The sequence below is a fragment of the Ranitomeya imitator genome, chromosome 2 (genome assembly GCF_032444005.1).
Source record: "Ranitomeya imitator isolate aRanImi1 chromosome 2, aRanImi1.pri, whole genome shotgun sequence".
NCBI lineage: Eukaryota > Metazoa > Chordata > Amphibia > Anura > Dendrobatidae > Ranitomeya > Ranitomeya imitator.
The window spans coordinates 620,339,727-620,361,064 of record NC_091283.1 but is presented as its reverse complement, the minus strand read 5'-3'; positions in this window follow the sequence as shown (position 1 = coordinate 620,361,064).

The window sequence follows — 21,338 nt, the reverse complement described above, 5'->3', positions numbered from 1 at the left end:
AGTTGTGTGAGGATAGATTAGGTACTGCAGTCTACAGAGATTCCACGTCTCAGAGCTCGTCCTATTGTTTTTGGTTATTGCCAGATCTCTGTATGTGCGCTGATTACTGCACGCTGTGTTGCCTGATTGCCAGCCATAACAGTACAAGGAGCCACACCAATGATTCCCAATAGAGGGAAAAAAGAAATCCTGACATCATTTTTTTTTCTTAGCTCTGTCTTCAGTCTTTTTTTTCCCCTAGACATTAGAGTGCTTCAGGACACAGCTGTGGACATGGATATTCAGGCTCTGTGCTCCTCAATGGATAATCTCGTTGTAAATGTACAAAAGATTCAAGATACTATTGATCAGAAATCGATGCTAGAACCAAGAATTCCGATTCCTGATTTGTTTTTTGGTGACAGAACTAAGTTCCTGAGCTTCAGAAATAATTGTAAGCTATTTTTGGCCTTGAAACCTCATTCTTCTGGTAATCCTATTCAACAGGTTTTGATTATTATTTCTTTTTTGCGCGGCGACCCACAGGACTGGGCGTTTTCTCTTGCACCAGGAGATTCTGCATTGAGTAATGTTGATGCATTTTTCCAGGCGCTGGGATTGCTTTACGATGAGCCTAATTCAGTGGATCAGGCTGAGAAAAATCTGCTGGCTTTATGCCAGGGTCAGGATGATGTAGAAGTATATTGTCAGAAATTTAGGAAGTGGTCAGTACTCACTCTGTGGAATGAATCTGCACTAGCGGCTTTGTTCAGAAAGGGTCTCTCTGAAGCTCTTAAGGATGTAATGGTGGGATTTCCTATGCCTGCTGGTTTGAATGAGTCTATGTCCTTGGCCATTCAGATCGGTCGTCGCTTGCGCGAGCGTAAATCTGTGCACCATCTGGCGGTATTGTCTGAGAGTAAACCTGAGCCTATGCAGTGCGACAGGACTATGACTAAAGTAGAACGGCAAGAACACAGACGTCTGAACAGACTGTGTTTCTATTGTGGTGATTCTACTCATGCTATTTCTAATTGTCCTAAACGCACTAGGCGGTTCGATAGCTCTGCCGTTATTGGTACTGTACAGTCCAAATTCCTTTTGTCCATTACCTTAATGTGCTCTTTGTCATCGTATTCTGTCATGGCGTTTGTGGATTCAGGCGCTGCCCTGAATCTGATGGATTTGGATTATGCTAAACGTTGTGGATTTTTCTTGGAGCCATTGCGGTGTCCTATTCCGTTGAGAGGAATTGATGCTACACCTTTGGCCAAGAATAAGCCTCAGTACTGGGCCCAGCTGACCATGTGCATGGCTCCTGCACATCAGGAAGTTATTCGCTTTCTGGTACTGCATAATTTGCATGATGTGGTCGTGTTGGGGTTGCCATGGCTACAAACCCATAATCCAGTATTGGATTGGAACTCTATGTCGGTAACCAGCTGGGGTTGTCAGGGAGTACATGGTGATGTTCCATTTTTGTCTATTTCGTCATCCATTCCTTCTGACATCCCAGAGTTCTTGTCGGACTTTCAGGATGTATTTGAAGAGTCCAAGTCTGATGCCCTACCTCCGCATAGGAATTGTGATTGTGCTATCGATTTGATTCCTGGTAGTAAATTCCCTAAGGGTCGTTTATTTAATTTGTCCGTACCTGAACACACCGCTATGCGCAGTTATGTGAAGGAGTCCCTGGAGAAGGGACATATTCGCCCATCGTCGTCACCATTGGGATCAGGGTTCTTTTTTGTAGCCAAGAAGGATGGTTCGCTAAGACCGTGTATTGATTACCGCCTTCTTAATAAGATCACTGTTAAGTTTCAGTATCCCTTGCCATTGATTTCTGACTTGTTTGCTCGGATTAAGGGGGCTAGTTGGTTTACTAAGATTGATCTTCGTGGTGCGTATAATCTGGTGAGAATCAGGCAGGGAGATGAATGGAAAACGGCATTTAATACGCCCGAGGGTCATTTTGAGTATCTGGTGATGCCGTTCGGACTTGCCAATGCTCCATCTGTTTTTCAGTCTTTTATGCATGACATTTTCCGTGAGTATCTGGATAAATTCTTGATTGTTTACTTGGATGACATTTTGATCTTCTCAGATGATTGGGAGTCTCATGTGAAGCAAGTCAGAATGGTTTTCCAGGTACTGCGTGCTAATTCCTTGTTCGTGAAGGGATCAAAGTGTCTCTTCGGTGTGCAGAAAGTTTCATTTTTGGGGTTCATCTTTTCCCCTTCTACTATCGAGATGGATCCGGTTAAGGTTCAGGCCATCCAGGATTGGACTCAGCCGACATCTCTAAAAAGTCTGCAGAAATTCCTGGGCTTTGCTAATTTTTATCGTCGCTTCATCTGTAATTTTTCTAGCATTGCCAGACCATTGACCGATTTGACCAAGAAGGGTGCTGATTTGGTTAATTGGTCTTCTGCTGCTGTGGAAGCTTTTCAGGAGTTGAAGCGTCGTTTTTGCTGTGCCCCTGTGTTGTGTCAACCTGATGTTTCTCTTCCGTTCCAGGTCGAGGTTGATGCTTCTGAGATTGGTGCAGGGGCGGTTTTGTCACAGAGAGGTTCTGGTTGCTCAGTGTTCAAACCATGTGCTTTCTTTTCCAGGAAATTTTCTGCTGCTGAGCGTAATTATGATGTGGGCAACCGAGAGTTGCTGGCCATGAAGTGGGCATTCGAGGAGTGGCGTCATTGGCTTGAGGGTGCTAAGCATCGCGTGGTGGTTTTGACTGATCATAAGAACCTTACTTATCTTGAGTCTGCCAAGCGCTTGAATCCTAGACAGGCCCGTTGGTCGTTATTTTTTGCTCGTTTTGATTTTGTGATTTCATACCTTCCGGGCTCTAAAAATGTGAAGGCGGATGCTCTGTCTAGGAGTTTTGTACCCGACTCTCCGGGTTCATCTGAGCCGGCGAGTATCCTCAAGGAAGGAGTCATTGTGTCTGCCATCTCCCCTGATTTGCGGAGAGTGTTGCAGAAATTTCAGGCTAATAAACCTGATCGTTGTCCGGCCGAGAAACTGTTCGTCCCTGATAGGTGGACTAGTAAAGTTATCTCTGAACTTCATTGTTCGGTGCTGGCCGGTCATCCAGGAATCTTTGGTACCAGGGAGTTGGTTGCTAGATCCTTCTGGTGGCCGTCTCTGTCACGGGATGTGCGTGCTTTTGTGCAGTCCTGTGGAATTTGTGCTAGGGCTAAGCCCTGCTGTTCACGTGCCAGTGGGTTGCTTTTGCCCTTGCCGGTCCCGAAGAGGCCTTGGACACATATTTCGATGGATTTCATTTCTGACCTTCCCGTTTCTCAAAAAATGTCGGTCATTTGGGTGGTCTGTGATCGCTTTTCTAAAATGGTCCATCTGGTGCCCTTGGTTAAATTGCCTTCCTCCTCTGATTTGGTGCCTTTGTTCTTCCAGCATGTGGTTCGTTTACATGGCATTCCTGAGAATATTGTTTCTGACAGAGGTTCCCAGTTTGTCTCGAGGTTCTGGCGAGCCTTTTGTGGTAGGATGGGCATTGACCTATCTTTCTCCTCGGCCTTCCATCCTCAGACTAATGGCCAGACCGAACGAACCAATCAGACCTTGGAAACATATCTGAGATGCTTTGTTTCCGCTGACCAGGATGATTGGGTGTCATTTTTGCCGTTGGCTGAGTTCGCCCTTAATAATCGGGCCAGCTCGGCTACCTTGGTCTCTCCATTTTTCTGCAATTCTGGGTTCCATCCTCGTTTCTCTTCAGGACAGGTTGAGTCTTCGGACTGTCCTGGTGTGGATTCTGTGGTGGACAGGTTGCAGCAGATCTGGACTCAGGTAGTGGACAATTTGACCTTGTCCCAGGAGAAGGCTCAGCTTTTCGCTAATCGCAGACGCCGTGTGGGACCCCGACTTCGTGTTGGGGATCTGGTTTGGTTATCTTCTCGTCATATTCCTATGAAGGTTTCCTCTCCTAAATTTAAACCTCGTTTTATTGGTCCGTATAGGATTTCTGAGATTCTCAATCCGGTGTCTTTTCGTCTGACCCTCCCAGACTCCTTTTCTATACATAATGTATTCCATAGGTCGTTGTTGAGGAGATACGTGGCACCTATGGTTCCATCTGTGGAGCCTCCTGCCCCTGTTTTGGTGGAGGGGGAATTGGAGTATATTGTGGAGAAGATTTTGGATTCTCGTGTCTCTAGACGGAAACTCCAGTATCTGGTCAAATGGAAGGGTTATGCTCAGGAAGATAATTCCTGGGTTTTTGCCTCTGATGTCCATGCCCCAGATCTTGTTCGTGCCTTTCATGTGGCTCATCCTGGTCGGCCTGGGGGTTCTGGTGAGGGTTCGGTGACCCCTCCTCAAGGGGGGGGTACTGTTGTGAATTCTGTGGCTGAGTTCACTTCTGTGGTCACAAGTGGTATTGCAGTCTCTGGGCTTCCTCCCTCAGGTGTTTTGGTGAGCTCGTTGGCTGCCTTGCTATTTAGCTCCACCTGAGTCTGTCTTCCTTGCTCCTTGTCAATGTTCCAGTGTTGGATCTGAGCTACTGCATCTTTCCTTGGGCCTGCTGCTCTGCTAGATAAGTGCTTCTAGTTTGTTTTCTGTTTTTTCTGTCCAGCTTGCTATTAACTTTTGCTGGAAGCTCTGAGAAGCAAAGGGGTGTACCGCCGTGCTGTTAGTTCGGCACGGTGGGTCTTTTTGCCCCTTTGCGTGGTTTTCGTTTTAGGGTTTTTTGTAGACTGCATAGTTCTCTTTGCTATCCTCGCTCTGTCTAGAATATCGGGCCTCACTTTGCTGAATCTATTTCATTCCTACGTTTGTCTTTTCATCTTGCTAACAGTCATTATATGTGGGAAGCTGCCTATTCCTTTGGGGTATTTCTCTGAGGTAAGTCAGGCTTGTATTTCTATCTTCAGGCTAGTCAGCTCCTCAGGCAGTGCCGAGTTGCATAGGTAGTGATAGGCGCAATCCACTGCTGCTTATAGTTGTGTGAGGATAGATTAGGTACTGCAGTCTACAGAGATTCCACATCTCAGAGCTCGTCCTATTGTTTTTGGTTATTGCCAGATCTCTGTATGTGCGCTGATTACTGCACGCTGTGTTGCCTGATTGCCAGCCATAACAGTTACCCATGGGAACTTGCCAGTGGAGGGCTGGCATGTGTAGTGTCTGCAACATATGAGGCTGTGTTTGGAGACTGTAATATGGCGTGCAGTCACCCCATGGATACTGGACAAGGAGAGGTCCGGTGTGTTTAGTGACTGCAATCTAAAAGCGATATGATATGTTGTGCTATGTACTGGTGTGAGCAGAACACAGATAATATACACTGAATTTATATGCATTTGTGTGAACTGGGCTTTAATGCTGCGAGGAAACATGTTAAACAGACTTTGTGTTGGAACATTGCAGGTCACTGCCTCTTCATTGCGTATGATGCTACTGCAGCTTTACAATATATATATAGATATATACTGATATAAGTTTGATATCTCTGTAAATAAATTAGCATGATGAATTGTATTGCAATTCATCAAACAATTAAAGCAAAAATGAAAAATATCTGTAAGGGGTTGAAATTGGCATTAAAAATAAAAAAGCAAAGTGATTGGAAAGTTTCTATAATTTTTAGAAGATTTTCAACAGTAAAAAATGTTGAAAGTACTGGAAACTGGAAAAAATGTCAAGTGCTCTGAAATTGCATTTCGACAATTGTTTTTTTTAGTTTTTTTACTATGTTTACTATATGGTAAAATGGACCTGACACTATGATTCTCCAGGTCATTACGATTTTGCAAATACCAAACATGTATAGGTTCTTTTTTATTTATGTGGTGAAAAAAATGCGAAAGAGTGTAAAAAAAGTGCCATTTTCCGAGACCCGTAGCCTCTCCATTTTTCAGGATGTAGAGTGCACAAGGGCGTTTTTTTGCATGTCTGGCTGACGTTTTTATTGATATCAATATGGGGCAGATATAATGTTTTGATCTCCTGTTATTGCATTTTATTGAAATGCTGCAGCGACCAAAAAATTTTATTCTGGCGTTTTGTTTCATTTCTCCATTACGAGAATTTGATGTAACCCATAGCAGGGATGAAGCCCAACTATGTGCAGCACAAGTGATCAGTCGATCGCAGTCATCCTGTGTGAACTTCTCCCAAGTGGCCGTCCTGCTTAGTATGAGAATCTGAAGTAACCGATAGCAGGGTTGAGGGCCAGCTCTATGTAGCACAAGTGATCAGACGATCACAGCTTCAATTCTCCAAAGGAATCAAAAAAAGAGGAAAAACCAACAACCAGATCAATAGTGCTGGTGAAAAATGTATATAAACTTTCATGTTCAAGGATTTGGCATTACAAGGTGGGAAAACAACCAGATGGAAAGCGGGCACTGTTTCATATGACACATCAATACATAGCTAGATCTATTAAAATAATTTAAAAAAAGTTGATTGAAAAGAAGCAACATATGCAACAGTGTATATATATTTTTTACATATTGGTCGGAAAACTGGACAGCAAGAAGGATAGATTTACAGTTCAGCCCCCGGGATGGTAGACAGGTACTGCCGATGCAGTCATGGGGTCTAGGTACTGCAGACGTGGTTTCAGGATTTGGTCACAGTCAGAGCAGACACAGGAACTAACGACTAACTATGGCGGACAAACAGGATCAAAGGATAGAGGATACTACCAGATTAGGGGACCTGGCAACACACACACCAACCACCTAACACAGAACTGTAGAGGTTGCTCTTTCCAATAATGGAGGGTGCCTTTTATACAAAATTGACTGGGAGACACCTTGCAGGTGAACACACATTTAACTAAATGCCTCTCAAGCAGTTGCTGGGAGCATTAACCATGCATGCATGCTGCCCCTTTAAGGAGCATGACAGGGAGGTGAGTAAGCTGCCATCCCTGCATTGAGAGAAAAGGGTACACCATGAAGGAGAGCCGGGCATAGGCATAGAGCTACAGTGTGACATAAAATAAAACATCAGAACTACTCCTGTCCATGGACTGGGTCTCTTAGCTATGCCTATGTAATGTAATGAAGTGTAATTGCTATGCCCAATGCAAAACCTCAAATTAAAAATGGGGAGGTTGAAAAAAAAGCTTTCTAAACAAATCTTTAATATTCACTCTAAAATTATTTCATCACATTGATAGATTTTTATTACTATGCAGAAAACATCAAAGTCATACATCAACCCATTAGATACCCCGGAAAAATCAGTCTGTGAATTTCAATGGCATAATGTAATGTATTTTTAGTCAAGAAACTTATATTTGAGTTATCTTTAACTGGTAGTAATCAATTTACTAGTTGTATTAATAAAAATGAGATTAGAATTTGATTTGGCTGATTCTGTTTCACTTGTCCAATAGATATTAGGAACATATGATAATATGCCTCATGCTATGTATATAGATAGCTGTAATGAGTAAAGAGTTTCACATGTTTTTAGTTTTTAAGCAAGGAATTATGCTTTCATAATTCTTACAATGCTGATATTTTAGAGTTTGAGTAATCACAGAATATATATTTTTATATGTGAGCCTGTCTAAAAAGAGTTGTAATTTATTTTAGACTCCAATTGTGTTTAATAGGATAGTTCTCCAATACACTCATAACATTTCCCATGTATTTGCTAGGACAGATTTCTTTTTATTGTTGTCAATTGGCAAATGAGTCAGCACTGACATACTTTATGTATTTGGCTGTGTAATAGATCAGATGCTAACTCTGAATTATGCCATGAAATCTGCTGATACAATATGTTAGAAGAGTAGCCAAATCTATTGTACCAAGTGAAGTGGATCAGTGTGCCCTAGATTCTGCACCACATGTTTTACCCATGAAAACCCCGTTCTTACATGAAAGCTAAACTCCATCGAGCTGGATTTTCAACTACCAATTGAAAATTAAGGCTCTATACACCGTCTATTATTCATTAGTGTATTAAAAATTCTTATTCCTCTTACAGATCCTTAAAATGTAAAATAAATTTTGTCAGAACTAAAAAAAACCCTTTGAATTCAATTTTGATATTAAACATATATTTCATATTTTTAAAAAATCTTTTTTCAAGAAATTAAAAGAAAAAAAATCTACTATAAAGCTGGAGAGATAACACACTCATGGACAACAGTTGATAAAAATATCCCTGGTCCATCTTTCTCTCCATAAATTGTGACTACACATCAGATAGCTGGCAACTACCTCTCCCAAACCCGATCAGCCATAGTTTTGCATGCGCAGTGGTGCGCATGTGTTCTCTATTGGAGAAGATAATGTGCCATTGTCAGATACCTTTAGCAGCAGCTCATTTCGAAATGAATGGGATGTCTGTATTCAGATTTCATGATGCTTACTTTCCCTGTCATCATCCCTAAAAGTAGAAATTAAGCTGCAGTTTGAGCTAATGTTCTTGGTCGCATCAAAACATTCTGTCACATGGAGCAAGTTAATTTAGAATTTTTCTCCTTAGTTATGCATATATTTGGTATAAAGCAAATATCTGCAGCCGCTGTTCACAATTCAATGGAACATGTATGCCTCAAAAATTAAGAAAAGAAAATATAATACATAATAATAAATAAAAAATGAAAAACTTATCACAACAAAGCAAAAAAAAATCTCTTTAAACATCCTCATATTTCATATTTTTTTAAGTCTATGAAAGAGTAGCTAAAGGCTATTAAGAGATTAGCCTAACTTGTAAAATAAAAGTTCTCACTAATCTGAGCTTTCACAATGTGCTGACTGAAATCAATCCCAAGAGGACCCATCACCACCCCTTCACTAAGAATTTTGACTGAATTTTTGTCCCTCAACTACACAACAAAACTACTTGATAAAGCATTAGCCTTAACATTCTTAGTACCGGGGAGAACAGATCTCATAGATGCCAGTGATTTAGAAGAGCAACCGTAAAACAAAAATTCCTCCAAGAGTTAACCTTGCGAGTCTCCCAATTGATGGTAGGCTTGCTTTTCACCAACTAGGGCATACCTTACACAACTTTACTTGGTCAAGAAGGAACATAATTAATACATTATATTTTGTGTGTAACACACCCACTCTCTTGCACACGTTCTCAACCTTAGAAGTAACATGACTTTGAATAAAGGGAGAGTTACCAGTTGTGAATACCTGAATGTGATGACCAAGAGTTGAAACTGTGTACCCACACTCGATAGCAAAATCATTGTCAATGAGATCTAAGATGGAACCTGAGTTAACAAATGCAGAGGGAGTTATAACTCCAGATTTGGTAACCAAAACACTTGTAAAAACAGCCTGCAGAATGCATGAGAGATAACTTCAAATCTTTAGAACCTATGGCCTTACATATTAATGATTTTTTTATTTCTCTTTACCTCTTAGAAATTCATTATTATATGTATCATCATTGTTGGTCAGACAGCCACGGTTCCCACACTGTCAAAAGACAGCGTGAGCATGCAGCTGTGATAAGAGGTATAAAGTTTACCTTCGGCCATTGGTGTCAGCTGATGGGACTACTGCTCCCATCAGCCAAATCCTGCTGCCGCTAATAACAGTGAAAGCAGGAGTGGATGATGGGAGTATTTCCCCCCAATTTTGACAATCAGCCTTACTAGAGCAGAAAGCCGGGGGCTGTTATTCTCAGGCTGGTAATAGGCCATGGATTTTGGCTCCCCAAGCCTAAAAATTGCAGCCCGCAGCCACCCAGAAAAAGCTAATCTATTAGATGCCGAAATTCTGGTGCTTTTCCCAGATCCTCCCTCTTGCCCTGTAGAGGTGGAAAGTGGGGTTCATACTTGTGGGCTTGATGTCACCTTTGTATTGTCAGGTGATATCAAGCCCATGGATTAGCAATGGAGAAGCGTCTATAAGGCACCTATCCATTACTAATACTATAGTTAAATGGTAAATAAAGACACAGCCCAAATAAAGTCTTTTATTTGAATTAAAACAAAAAACTTTTACTTTCTTATTTAAAAATAACAAACACAGTTATACTCACCTAATGCCTAATTCCACCAAAGTCCTTGTCTCCTGTAATAAAATAAAAATAAAAAACAGCAATATCCCTCACCTGTCTGTCGTTTTGCCCCACGCCATAATCCATGTCTGGTTGATAAACAGTTTTCAAACTGGACAGTTCCAAGATGCAACCTTCCAGGCTGAGAACAATTGATGACTGAACTGTTGTGAGCACAGCATCAGTGACAAATAGTGGTGTCATCGAGATTACTGCTGGTCACTGAGGCTGCATTCCCAGCTGGGTTGAACAGCGTTGACCTTGGTGAGATCCCCGCTAGCACCGATAGAAAGTCTCATGATGCAGAGGCGAGTTCACCACAGTTCAAATTCACCGCAGTGAAATTCTCCTGGTGAACTCGCCTCTGCACCATGAGACTTTTATTTGGAGGATTATTTTGAGGCATCGTACTATTTGGAGTTCTAGGGGGGGCATTATACTGTGTGGAGGATTGTGCAATGGCTATTATACTGTGTGAAGGATTGTGTATGGCCAGTATACAGTACACTCCCCAGCATCGCGCTCCTGCGCAGGCATACTTATCTGCCCTGTTGAGGACAGAATAAAGTACTGCAGTGTGCAGGCACTGGGAAAGGTCCGAGAGAGAGTACTTTGGTCTGCCCTCAACAGGGCAAATACGTACGCCTGCACAGGAGCGCGATGGCAGGGAGCGAAGAAGCAACAGGAGGATGGCATTGGAAGAAGATGGGAGGTGCCGGACCAGGACCTGCGACACCCATTGGAACGGACCACCGCGCAGGTGAGTATATTAAAACTTAAATCAGAAAGTTATGTTACAGAAAATAGTTAATAAATAACATTTCCTACATGTCTACTTTATATCTGCATCATTTTGTCAACATTTTTTTTTGCCTTGGAAGTTATCAGAGTTAAAAGTTGATATGCAATTTCTCATTTTTCAATCAAATTTTACAAAACCATTTTTTTAGAGACCGCATCACATTTGAAGTGATTTTGGGGGGCCTATATGACAGAAAATACTCCAAATTGACACCTTTCTACAAACTGCATATCTCAAAGTACTGAAAACCACATTCAGGATCTTTATTAAACTATGAATAACTAGGAACTTGCAATTGTTTTCTTAGCACACAATTAGCGATGGATATTTGCCATTTCTATTGAAAAAGAGGAGGAGGTGTACTTGGGGAATGATACACGATAGAGGAGGAGGAGCAGGATGATGGTGGTTATGATGACATCAAACAGGTGATACCTAACTATGCAGCCTGGCTGACAGAAAGAAAAGCATGGCGAGAAGTGGGAAGATAACTTGAGGCTTGCTCGGAAATGGCAACGTTCTGAGGCCTCCTCAGGTATGACTAATATATTTGAAAATTACCAAGTAGGATTTGTATCTATGGCACTATAAGATGTTACTCAAGGTATATCTATAATAATATTGTGGCCATATCATTATATTGGCCATTTAATGATATTGCAACATGAGCTTTGATTAGCCCTTGGTCTGTGCTATGGGATTGGTTGATCTCATGTGACATCAGACCCTATGTTTTAAAAGGTCCAGTATCCTTGATTTGACTCATTATAGCCTCAATCCCCTGATGAAGCCTGGCGTAGGGCAAATTTTAAATAGCACTAGTCAGTGATATTTAGGCATGGCAATAGATATGGTACATAGGTAGCGGCCACACCTTGACCCATACCCCTGTAACTGAGTACAATAATAGGACAATGAGCACTTTATAGGACGTGAGTCCAATGAGTAGTATACTAGTGTCCTCTTTATATGAAACTGACCATTCCGAGTTTTAACACTTTCCCTTTAATAGTTTAATTAAAAGTTATATTTTAGGTCTTGAATTAGGGATTATATTTGCCTTTTGGCAATTTGTGATTTATATTTGTTACCCTACGCTGGCTTTGGACAGCAGTTTGTGCGTTTATAAACCACAGTAAGTGGCCACATATTTGGCATTATTGTAGAGGAGAGTGACTAATTTTAATTGCCTCAAAATAATCCCAATCTCAAAATTTTTATATTATCTGGAACAGTGCCTACAAACCTGTTCTGGATTTGAGGCAGAGGTAGAACATAAAGAGAAAAACTCCCACTGCCAATGCATTTATAAAGGTACTAAGCTCTCAACAGTAGAACCTAGGAAGTACCCAAAAGCTATCTAGGGTATACTTATAAATAAGACATAGGACAAAAGGAGAGGTCAAGCACAGAAATGCTAATATAGATCATATAAAGAAAATGTGCAAAACATGACAAAATTATAAGGTATTTAAAATCCAAAAGTGTATTTATTATCAAAAAGAAATCATACATAAAATATACATATATATTTTGACTAGCTGAAACCAATGCACAGAAAACAGACCCAATGCTTGGGGGATGTAGAGGTAAAAGTAGTGCCTCTATATAGAAGTGCACAGGACAATAATATAAAACTAAAGATAGAGCATTAGTTTGTTGGCACAAAAACAAATATGATACAAAATGTATCAGTACCAACAGCAAAGCTACAAGATAGGATATGATTACCAGTCCTTAAATGTACAAGATGATAAGGTAAAATAAAGTGCAAGTGCAAGATAGAAGTAGAGAGAATTGAATACTTAGTAATTAACGAAGCATGTGTCTGTGCAGTGCAGCCAGGTCCCCTACACGCATTTCGGTGCTTGCCTTCATCCCGGGGCATGCCAAATGTCTGGCATTTACTGTCCTCTGAATGGAATATTGTCTCCAAGGCTATGTGCACACGTCAGGATTTCTTGCAGAAGTTTCCTGAACAAAACTGGACATTTTCTGCAAGAAATCCGCATGCGTTTTTTGTGTGTTTTTTTTCCGCATTTTTCTCACGTTTTTTGTGCATTTTTTTTTTGCGGATTTTTTGCGTTTTTTTCTGGGGGTTCCCAATGCAATAATATAGTGGGAAATCCACAAAAAATCCGCAAAATTAATGAACATGCTGCGTTTTTTACTGCACAAAAATTACGGAATGCATTATAAATGATGGGATGCATATGTATGCATTTTTTTCACGTTTTTATCGCGAACAAATCTGAAAAAAAAGAGGCGAAAAATCCTGAAAGTGTCCACACAGCCCAAATGTAGCAGGAAAAGATACAGTCTGCTATTTCTTACTCCTCACGTAAGTCACCAGTCTTTTTCATACATATCATACATACGGTTTTTCCTGAAAAATAAGACAGGGTATTACAGTGGCTTGCAAAAATATTCAACCCCTTGGCATTCTTTTGTGTTCTGCTACCTCACAATCTGGAATTTCATTTTTTGAGGCTTTGCATCAGTTCATGTAAAGAACATGCCTACAACTGTGAACATTTGATTTTCTTTTGATTGTGAAACAAAGAGCAAGTAGGACAAAATAAGCGAAAACTTCAGTGTGCATAACCATTCAGTCTCATAATGTACTAGAGCCTCCTCTTGTGGCAATTACAGCTGCAAGTTGCTTTGGATAAGCCTCTATGAGCTTTTCACATCTTGCCATTGGGATTTTTGCCAATGCAAAACTGCTCCAAGTCTTTAAGTTAGATGGTTTCCTCTCGTGAACAGCAATCTTCAAGCCTGACTACAATTTTAAATTTAAAAATTTAAATTTACCACTCAAGTGTTGCTTTAGCAACCTGTTTTGGGTCATTGTCTTGTTGAAAGGTGAATCTATGTCCCAGTTTAAAACTACTGGCAGACTGAAACATGTGTTGTTCAAGAATATCTCTGTATTTTGCACCATCCATCTTTCCCTGAAGTCGAAACGATTTTCCCTGCCCTTGCTGCTAAAAAAACATCCCCCACTGCAGGATGCTGCCACCACTATGTTTCACTGTGGGGATAGTATTCTTGGGGTGATGAGCTGTGTTGATTTGGCTCCATACATAGTGTTTACATTGGTGGACAAAAAGTTCAACTTTGGTCTCCACAGCACCTTCCTCCATACATTTGGGGAGTCTCCCAAATGCCTCTTGGCAAACTCAAAATTAGCTTTAAAATTTTTTGTGTGTAAGTAAAGGTTTTTTTTGCCAGCTCTTCCTTAAAAATGACCTCTATGAAGTGAACGGCTTACTGTGATCATATGATCAGATACTCTAGTCTCTGTTTAGGATCTCTGCAGCTCCTTCTGGGTTACTTTTGGTCTCTGTGCTGCCTCTCTGATTCATATCCTCCTTGCCCGAGATGAGAGTATTGGTGGGCCACCTTCTCTTGGCTTGTTTGTTGAGGCACATTGTTCTTTATATTTGATGATAATGGATTTGACAGTACTCCGGTCATCATCAAAGATTAGGAATTTTTTTTATAACCCAACCCTGACTTGTACTTGTCAACAACTTTGTTCAATAATTGTTCGGAGATTTCCTTTGTCTTCATGGTATTGATTGATTAGTAGTGCCTCTTGCTTAATGGTGTTGCAGCCTCTGTGGCTTTCCAGAAAAAGTGTGTACATACTGACAGACCACATCACACTTACATCGCACACAGCTGGACTACCTTTCACTAAGCGTTTGACTTATGAAGGAAATTGCTTGCACCAAAATTCTTTACGGGCTTTAAAAAGGAGGTGAATACATATGCACATGACAATTTTTAGTTATTTGATCCTATACATTTAATTTATGCTTACATTGTTCTCACTTCACTTCACCAACTTAGACTATTTAGTGCTGATGCATCACACACAAATCGGATTACAAAAATATTTAAACACAGGTTGGAATGTAACAAAATAGGTAAAAAGCCAAGGAGGTTGAATACTTTTGAAAACCCGTGTATATTATTTTTTAAACCAAAAGATGGGATAGGGTTTATTTTGAGGGGATATTTTTTTTTCTTTTTTTTTCTTCATGAACAATAATCCATAAGCTGACATGTGCCCCTAACAAATGCAGGAGGAATCGCAGGTGGAGTCGCTCAAGCCCTGCTGTATGTAGCACAGGCGATCAGATGATCGCAGCTTCTAGTCTCCAATGAAGACTATTGAGGCCAGTGAAAAGTAAACAAAAATGTTTTTAAAAATAAAAAATTGAAAAAAAAAATAAAGCTCAACTCACCCCCCTTTTGCCCTATTTAAAATAAAACAATAAAAAAATTCACATATTTGCTATGGGCACATTCAGAATCGCCCGATCTATCAATATAGTAAAAGAATTAATCTGATTGGTAAACGAAAAAAAAATAAAACGTCAGAATTACATTTTTTGGTTGCAGCAACATTGCAATAAAATGCAATAATGGGTGATCAAAAGATTGTATCTACACCAAAATGGTATCAATAAAAATATTAGCTCGGTGTGCAAAAAATAAGCCCTCACCCAGTCCAAGATTACAAAAATGGGAGACTCTGAAAATGGTGCAATATCTTTTATTTTGGCAAATTTGGATTTTTCTTCACCACTTAAATAAAAAACCTATATATGTTTTGGATCTATGAACTCCTAATGACCTGGAGATTCATAGTGGCAGGTCAGTTTTAGTTTTTATTGAACATTGTTAAAAAAAATTGCACTTTTGTTTGCAATTTCACAGCACTTGGATTTTTTTCCCTGTTTTCCAGCACACTGTTTTCTCGAGACATATTGTACTTCATGATAGTGGTAAAATTTCTTTGATATTACCTGCATTTATTTGTGAAAAAAACGGAAATTTGGCGAAAATTTTGAAAATTTTGCAATTTTCCAACTTTGAATTTTTATGCAATTAAATCACAGATATGTCACACAAAATACTTAATAAGTAACATTTCCCACATGTCTACTTTACATCAGCACAATTTTGGAACCAAATTTTTTTTTTGTTAGGGAGTTATAAGGGTTAAAAGTTGACCAGCAATTTCTCATTTTTGCAACACCATTTTTTTTTAGGGACCACATCTCATTTGAAGTCATTTTGAGAGGTCTATTTGATAGAAAATACCCAAGTGTGACACCATTCTAAAAACTGCACCCCTCAAGGTGCTCAAAACCATATTCAAGAAGTTTATTAACCCTTCTGATGCTTCACAGGAATTTTTGAAATGTTTAAATAAAAATGAACATTTAACTTTTTTTCACAAAAAATTTACTTCAGCTCCAATTTGTTTTATTTTACCAAGGGTAACAGGAGAAAATGGACCCCAAAGGTTGTTGTACAATTTGTCCTGAGTACGCAGATACCCCATATGTGGGGGTAAACCACTGTTTGGGCGCATGGCAGAGCTCGGAAGCAAAGGAGCGCCATTTGACTTTTCAATGCAAAATTGACTTGAATCGAGATGAGACACCATGTTGTGTTTGGAGAGCCCCTGATGTGCCTAAACATTGAAACCCCCCACAAGTGACACCATTTTGGAAAGTAGACCCCCTAAGGAACTTATCTAGATGTGTGGTGAGCGCTTTGACCCACCAAGGGCTTTACAGAAGTTTATAATGCAGAGCCTTAAAAATAAAACAAAAATTTTTTCCCACAAAAATTATTTTTTAGCCCCCAGTTTTGTATTTTCCCAAGGGTAACAGGAGAAATTGGACTCCAAAAGTTGTTTTCCAATTTGTCATGAGTGTGCTGATACCCCTTATGTGGGGAAGAACCACTGTTTGGGTGCATGGGAGGGCTCGGAAGGGAAGGAGCGCCATTTGGAATGCAGACTTAGATGGAATGGTCTGCAGTTGTCACATTGCATTTGCAGAGCCCCTAATGTACCTAAACAGTAGAAACCCCCCACAAGTGACACCATTTTGGAAAGTAGACCCCCTAAGGAACTCATCTAGATGTGTTGTGAGAGCTTCGAACCCCCAAGTGTTTCACTATAGTTTGTAACACAGAGCCGTGAAAAAAAAAAAAACTTTCCCCCCAAAATTATTTTTTAGCCCCCAGTTTTGTATTTTCCCGAGGGTAACAGGAGATATTGGACTTCAAAAGTTGTTGTCCAATTTGTCCTGAGTGTGCTGATACCCCATATGTGGGGGGGAACCACCGTTTAGATGCATGGGAGGGGTCGGAAGGGAAGGAGCGCCATTTGGAATGCAGACTTAGATGGAATGGTCTGCAGGCATCACATTGCGTTTGCAGAGCCCCTGATGCACCTAAACAGTAGAAACCCCCCACAAGTGACACCATTTTGGAAAGTAGACCCCCTAAGGAACTCATCTAGATGTGTTGTGAGAGCTTCGAACCCCCAAGTGTTTCACTACAGTTTATAACGCAGAGCCGTGAAAATAATAAAAAAAAACTTTCCCCCCAAAATTATTTTTTAGCCCCCAGTTTTGTATTTTCCCGAGGGTAACAGGAGAAATTCGACCCCAAAAGTTGTTGTACAATTTGTCCTTAGTACGCTGATACTCTATATGTGGGGAGAACCACCGTTTGGGCGCATGGGAGGGCTCGGAAGGGAAGGAGCGCCATTTTGAATGCAGACTTAGATGAAATGGTCTGCAGGCGTCACATTGCGTTTGCAGAGCCCTAATGTACCTAAACAGTAGAAACCCCCCACAAGTGACCCCATATTGGAAAATAGACCCCCAAGGAACTTATCTAGATGTGTTGTGAGAACTTTGAGCCCCCAAGTGTTTCACTACAGTTTATAACGCAGAGCCGTGAAAATAAAAAATCTTTTTTTCCCACAAAAATTATTTTTTAGCCCCCAGTTTTGTATTTTCCCAAGGGTAACAGGAGAAATTGGACCCCAAAAGTTGTCCCATTTGTCCTGAGTACGCTGATACCCCATATGTTGGGGTAAACCCCTGTTTGGGCATATATGAAAGCTCGGAAGGGAAGGAGCACTGTTTTACTTTTTCAACGCAGAATTGGCTGGAATTGAGATTGGACGCCATGTCGCGTTTGGAGAGCCCCTGATGTGCCTAAACAGTGGAAACCCCCCCACTATAACTGAAACCCTATTCCAAACACACCCCTAATCCCAACAGTAACCCTAACCACACTTCTAACCCTGACACACCCCTAACCCTAATCCCAACCCTATTCCCAACCGTAAATGTAATCTAAACCCTAACCATAACTTTAGCCCCAACCCTAACCCTAAATTTAGCCCCAAACATAACTGTAGCCTTAATCCTAGCCCTAACCCTAGCCCTAACCCTAGCCCTAACACTAGCCCTTACCCTAACCCTAACCCTAGCCCTAGCCCTAACCCTAGCCCTAATGGGAAAATGGAAATAAATACATTTTTTTAATTTTTCCCTAACTAAGGGGGTGATGAAGGGGGGTTTGATTTACTTTTATAGCGGGTTTTTTAGCGGATTTTTATGATTGGCAGCCGTCACACACTGAAAGACGCTTTTTATTGCAAAAAATATTTTTTGCAATACCACATTTTGGGCGCTATAATTTTTCCATATTTTGGTCCACAGAGTCATGTGTGGTCTTGTTTTTTGCGGGACGAGTTGACGTTTTTTATTGGTAACATTTTTGGGCATGTTACATTTTTTGATCGCTTTTTATTCCGATTTTTGTGAGGCAGACTGACCAAAAACCAGCTATTCATGAATTTCTTTGGGGGAGGCGTTTATACCGTTTCGCGTTTGGTAAAATTGATGAATCAGTTTTATTCTTCGGGTCAGTACGATTACAGCGATACCTCATTTATATTTGTTTTATGTTTATACGATAAAAACTATTTTATAGAAAAAATAATTATTTTTGCATCGCTTTATTCTGAGGACTATAACTTTTTTATTTTTTTGCTGATGATGCTGTTTGGTGGCTCATATTTTGCGGGAGAAGATGACGCTTTCAGCGGTACCATGGTTATTTATATCTGTCTTTTTTATCGTGTGTTATTCCACTTTTTGTTCGGCGGTATGATAATCAAGCGTTGTTTTTTGCTTTGTTTTTTTGTTTTTTTTCTTATGGTGTTTACTGAAGGGGTTAACTCGTGGGCCAGTTTTATAGGTCGGGTTGTTACGGACGCGGCGATACTAAATATGTTTACTTTTATTGTTTTTTTTATATTTAGATAAAGAAATGTATTTATGGGAATAATATTTTTTTTTTCATTATTTAGGAATTTTTTTTTTTTACTTTTTTACTTTGTCCCGGGGGGGACATCACAGATCGGTGATCTGACAGTTTGCACAGCACTCTGTCAGATCACCGATCTGTCTCAGAGCACTGCAGCCTTACCAAGCGCCTGCTCTGAGCAGGCACTTGGTAAGCCATCTCCCTCCCTGCAGGACCCGGATGCCACAGCCATATTGGATCCGGGCCTGCTGCAGGGAGGGAGGTAGGAGACCCTCGTAGCAATGCGATCACATCGCGCTGCTGCGGGGGTCTCAGGGAAGCCCGCAGGGAGCCCCCTCCCTGCGCGATGCTTCCCTGTACCGCCGGCACACCGCGATCATGTTTGATCGCGGTGTGCCGGGGGTTAATGTGCCGGGTGGCGGTCCGTGACCGCTCCTGGTACATAGTGCCAGATGTCAGCTGCGATAGGCAGCTGACACCCGGCCGCGATCGGCCGCGCTCCCCCGTGAGCGAGGCCGATCGCGTATGACGTTCTTTCCCGTCGGTGGGCGTACGGGCCCACCCCACCTCGACGGGATATTACGTCATATGGCAGAAAGGGATTAAATACCTTAGTGTCCTGAGTAGAGTGGAAAATAATTATGACAAGTATCTGTCTAGCATTGCAAAAAGAACTTATTTATTAAAATTGGCATTATGTAATGCATAGTTTTCCCTGTGGTGGCACTGCAAAGAAATCAAATTTCCAATGATTTCCTACAGATTCCAATGGATTGCTGGGGGCAACAGTATGAGCAGGGCTGCCACTAGGAATTCTCGGGGCTCTATACTGGCAACATTTTTGGGGCCCCCTTGAGACTCTGCCCCGGCTGCAAACCCAGCCCCGCCTCCACCCCTCAAACTGTCCACAGTCCCACTGCTCTCTCTTGGAAAAACTCCACTTCTCACCAATCACACATTAACAGTTCCCATCACCAGATCACACATACAGCCAGCAGCTTTTGTTTTGGCCAAAAGATTTTTTCTAATCTGCCACCACGACAAAGTAGACTCTTTTTGCCGGGCCAAATTCTACGCTAACTTTTTAAAAATTTGTTAAAATATGCAATACAATTTAGGTATATTTTTATTTATTTTTCAATTTTTAAAATGACCAATAATATCACACACATGGGACAAATACCCCCGCACCAAGACCTGACACCACATTATCACCACATAGTGACCTATAATACCACTATACAATGAACAAATACTGCCACACCAAGTTCAGATCACATATTACCATCACAGTGACTGAATAATAGCACATAAAAGGAACAAATACCACCGCACCATGTCATGATCACATATTACCACCACATGGTGACCAATAACACCACATACAGGGAACAAATGCCACCACACCATGACCAGACCACATATTACCACAACATGGTGACCAATAATACCACATACAGGGAACACATACCGCCACACCATGACCAGACCACATATTAGCACCACGTAGCTTAATTTATTCCATGGCACTTTACACTTGGAAGGGGCAATTATAGATAAGTACAATAAACATAAGCAAAACAAGGCACAAACAAGTACAGAGGGAGAGAGGACCCTGCCCACGAGGGCTCACAGTCTACAGGGGATGGGTGAGGATACACTAGGAGAGGATCGATGGTTGCGTGTGGGTAAGTACCGGGAGACTATGTCACAGATGTATGGAAGAGATAGGTTGTGGATGGCTTTGTATGTCATAGTTAGGGTTTTGAACTGGATCCTCTAGACAATTGGAAGCCAGTGAAGGGGAGCCTGGGGAATAATGGGAGATAGGTGGATTAATCGGGAAGCAGAGTGTAGGATGGATTGGAGAGGTGCCAGAGTGCTAGAGGGGAGACCAGAGAGTAGGAGGTTGCAGTAGTTGAGCCAGGAGATGATAAGAGTGTGCACTAGTGTTTTTGTGGTTTCAAGGTCAAGGAATGCATGGATCCGGGAAATATTTTTGAGTCTTAGTCGGCAGGAGGAGGCAAGGGCTTGGAAATGTGGCTTGAAAGACTGGGCAGAGTCAAAGATCACCCCAAGGCACTGAGCATGTGGGACTGGGGAAAGTGAGCAGCTATTGACATTGATGGATTGTTCTCGTGGAGGGGCAGAGTGAGATGAGGAAAGATGATGAATTCTCTTTTGTCCATGTTCAGTTTTAGAAAGTGAGCAGAAAAGAAAGCTGAAATAGCAGGCTGACATTGTGGGATTTTGGTCAGTAAGGAAGCGAGGTCAGGTACATAGAGGTAGATCTGCGCGTCATTTGCGTAGCGATGATACTGTAAACTGTGGGCTTCTATGAGCTGTCCCAGGACAAAGGTGTAGATGGAGAAGAGTAGGGGGTCCT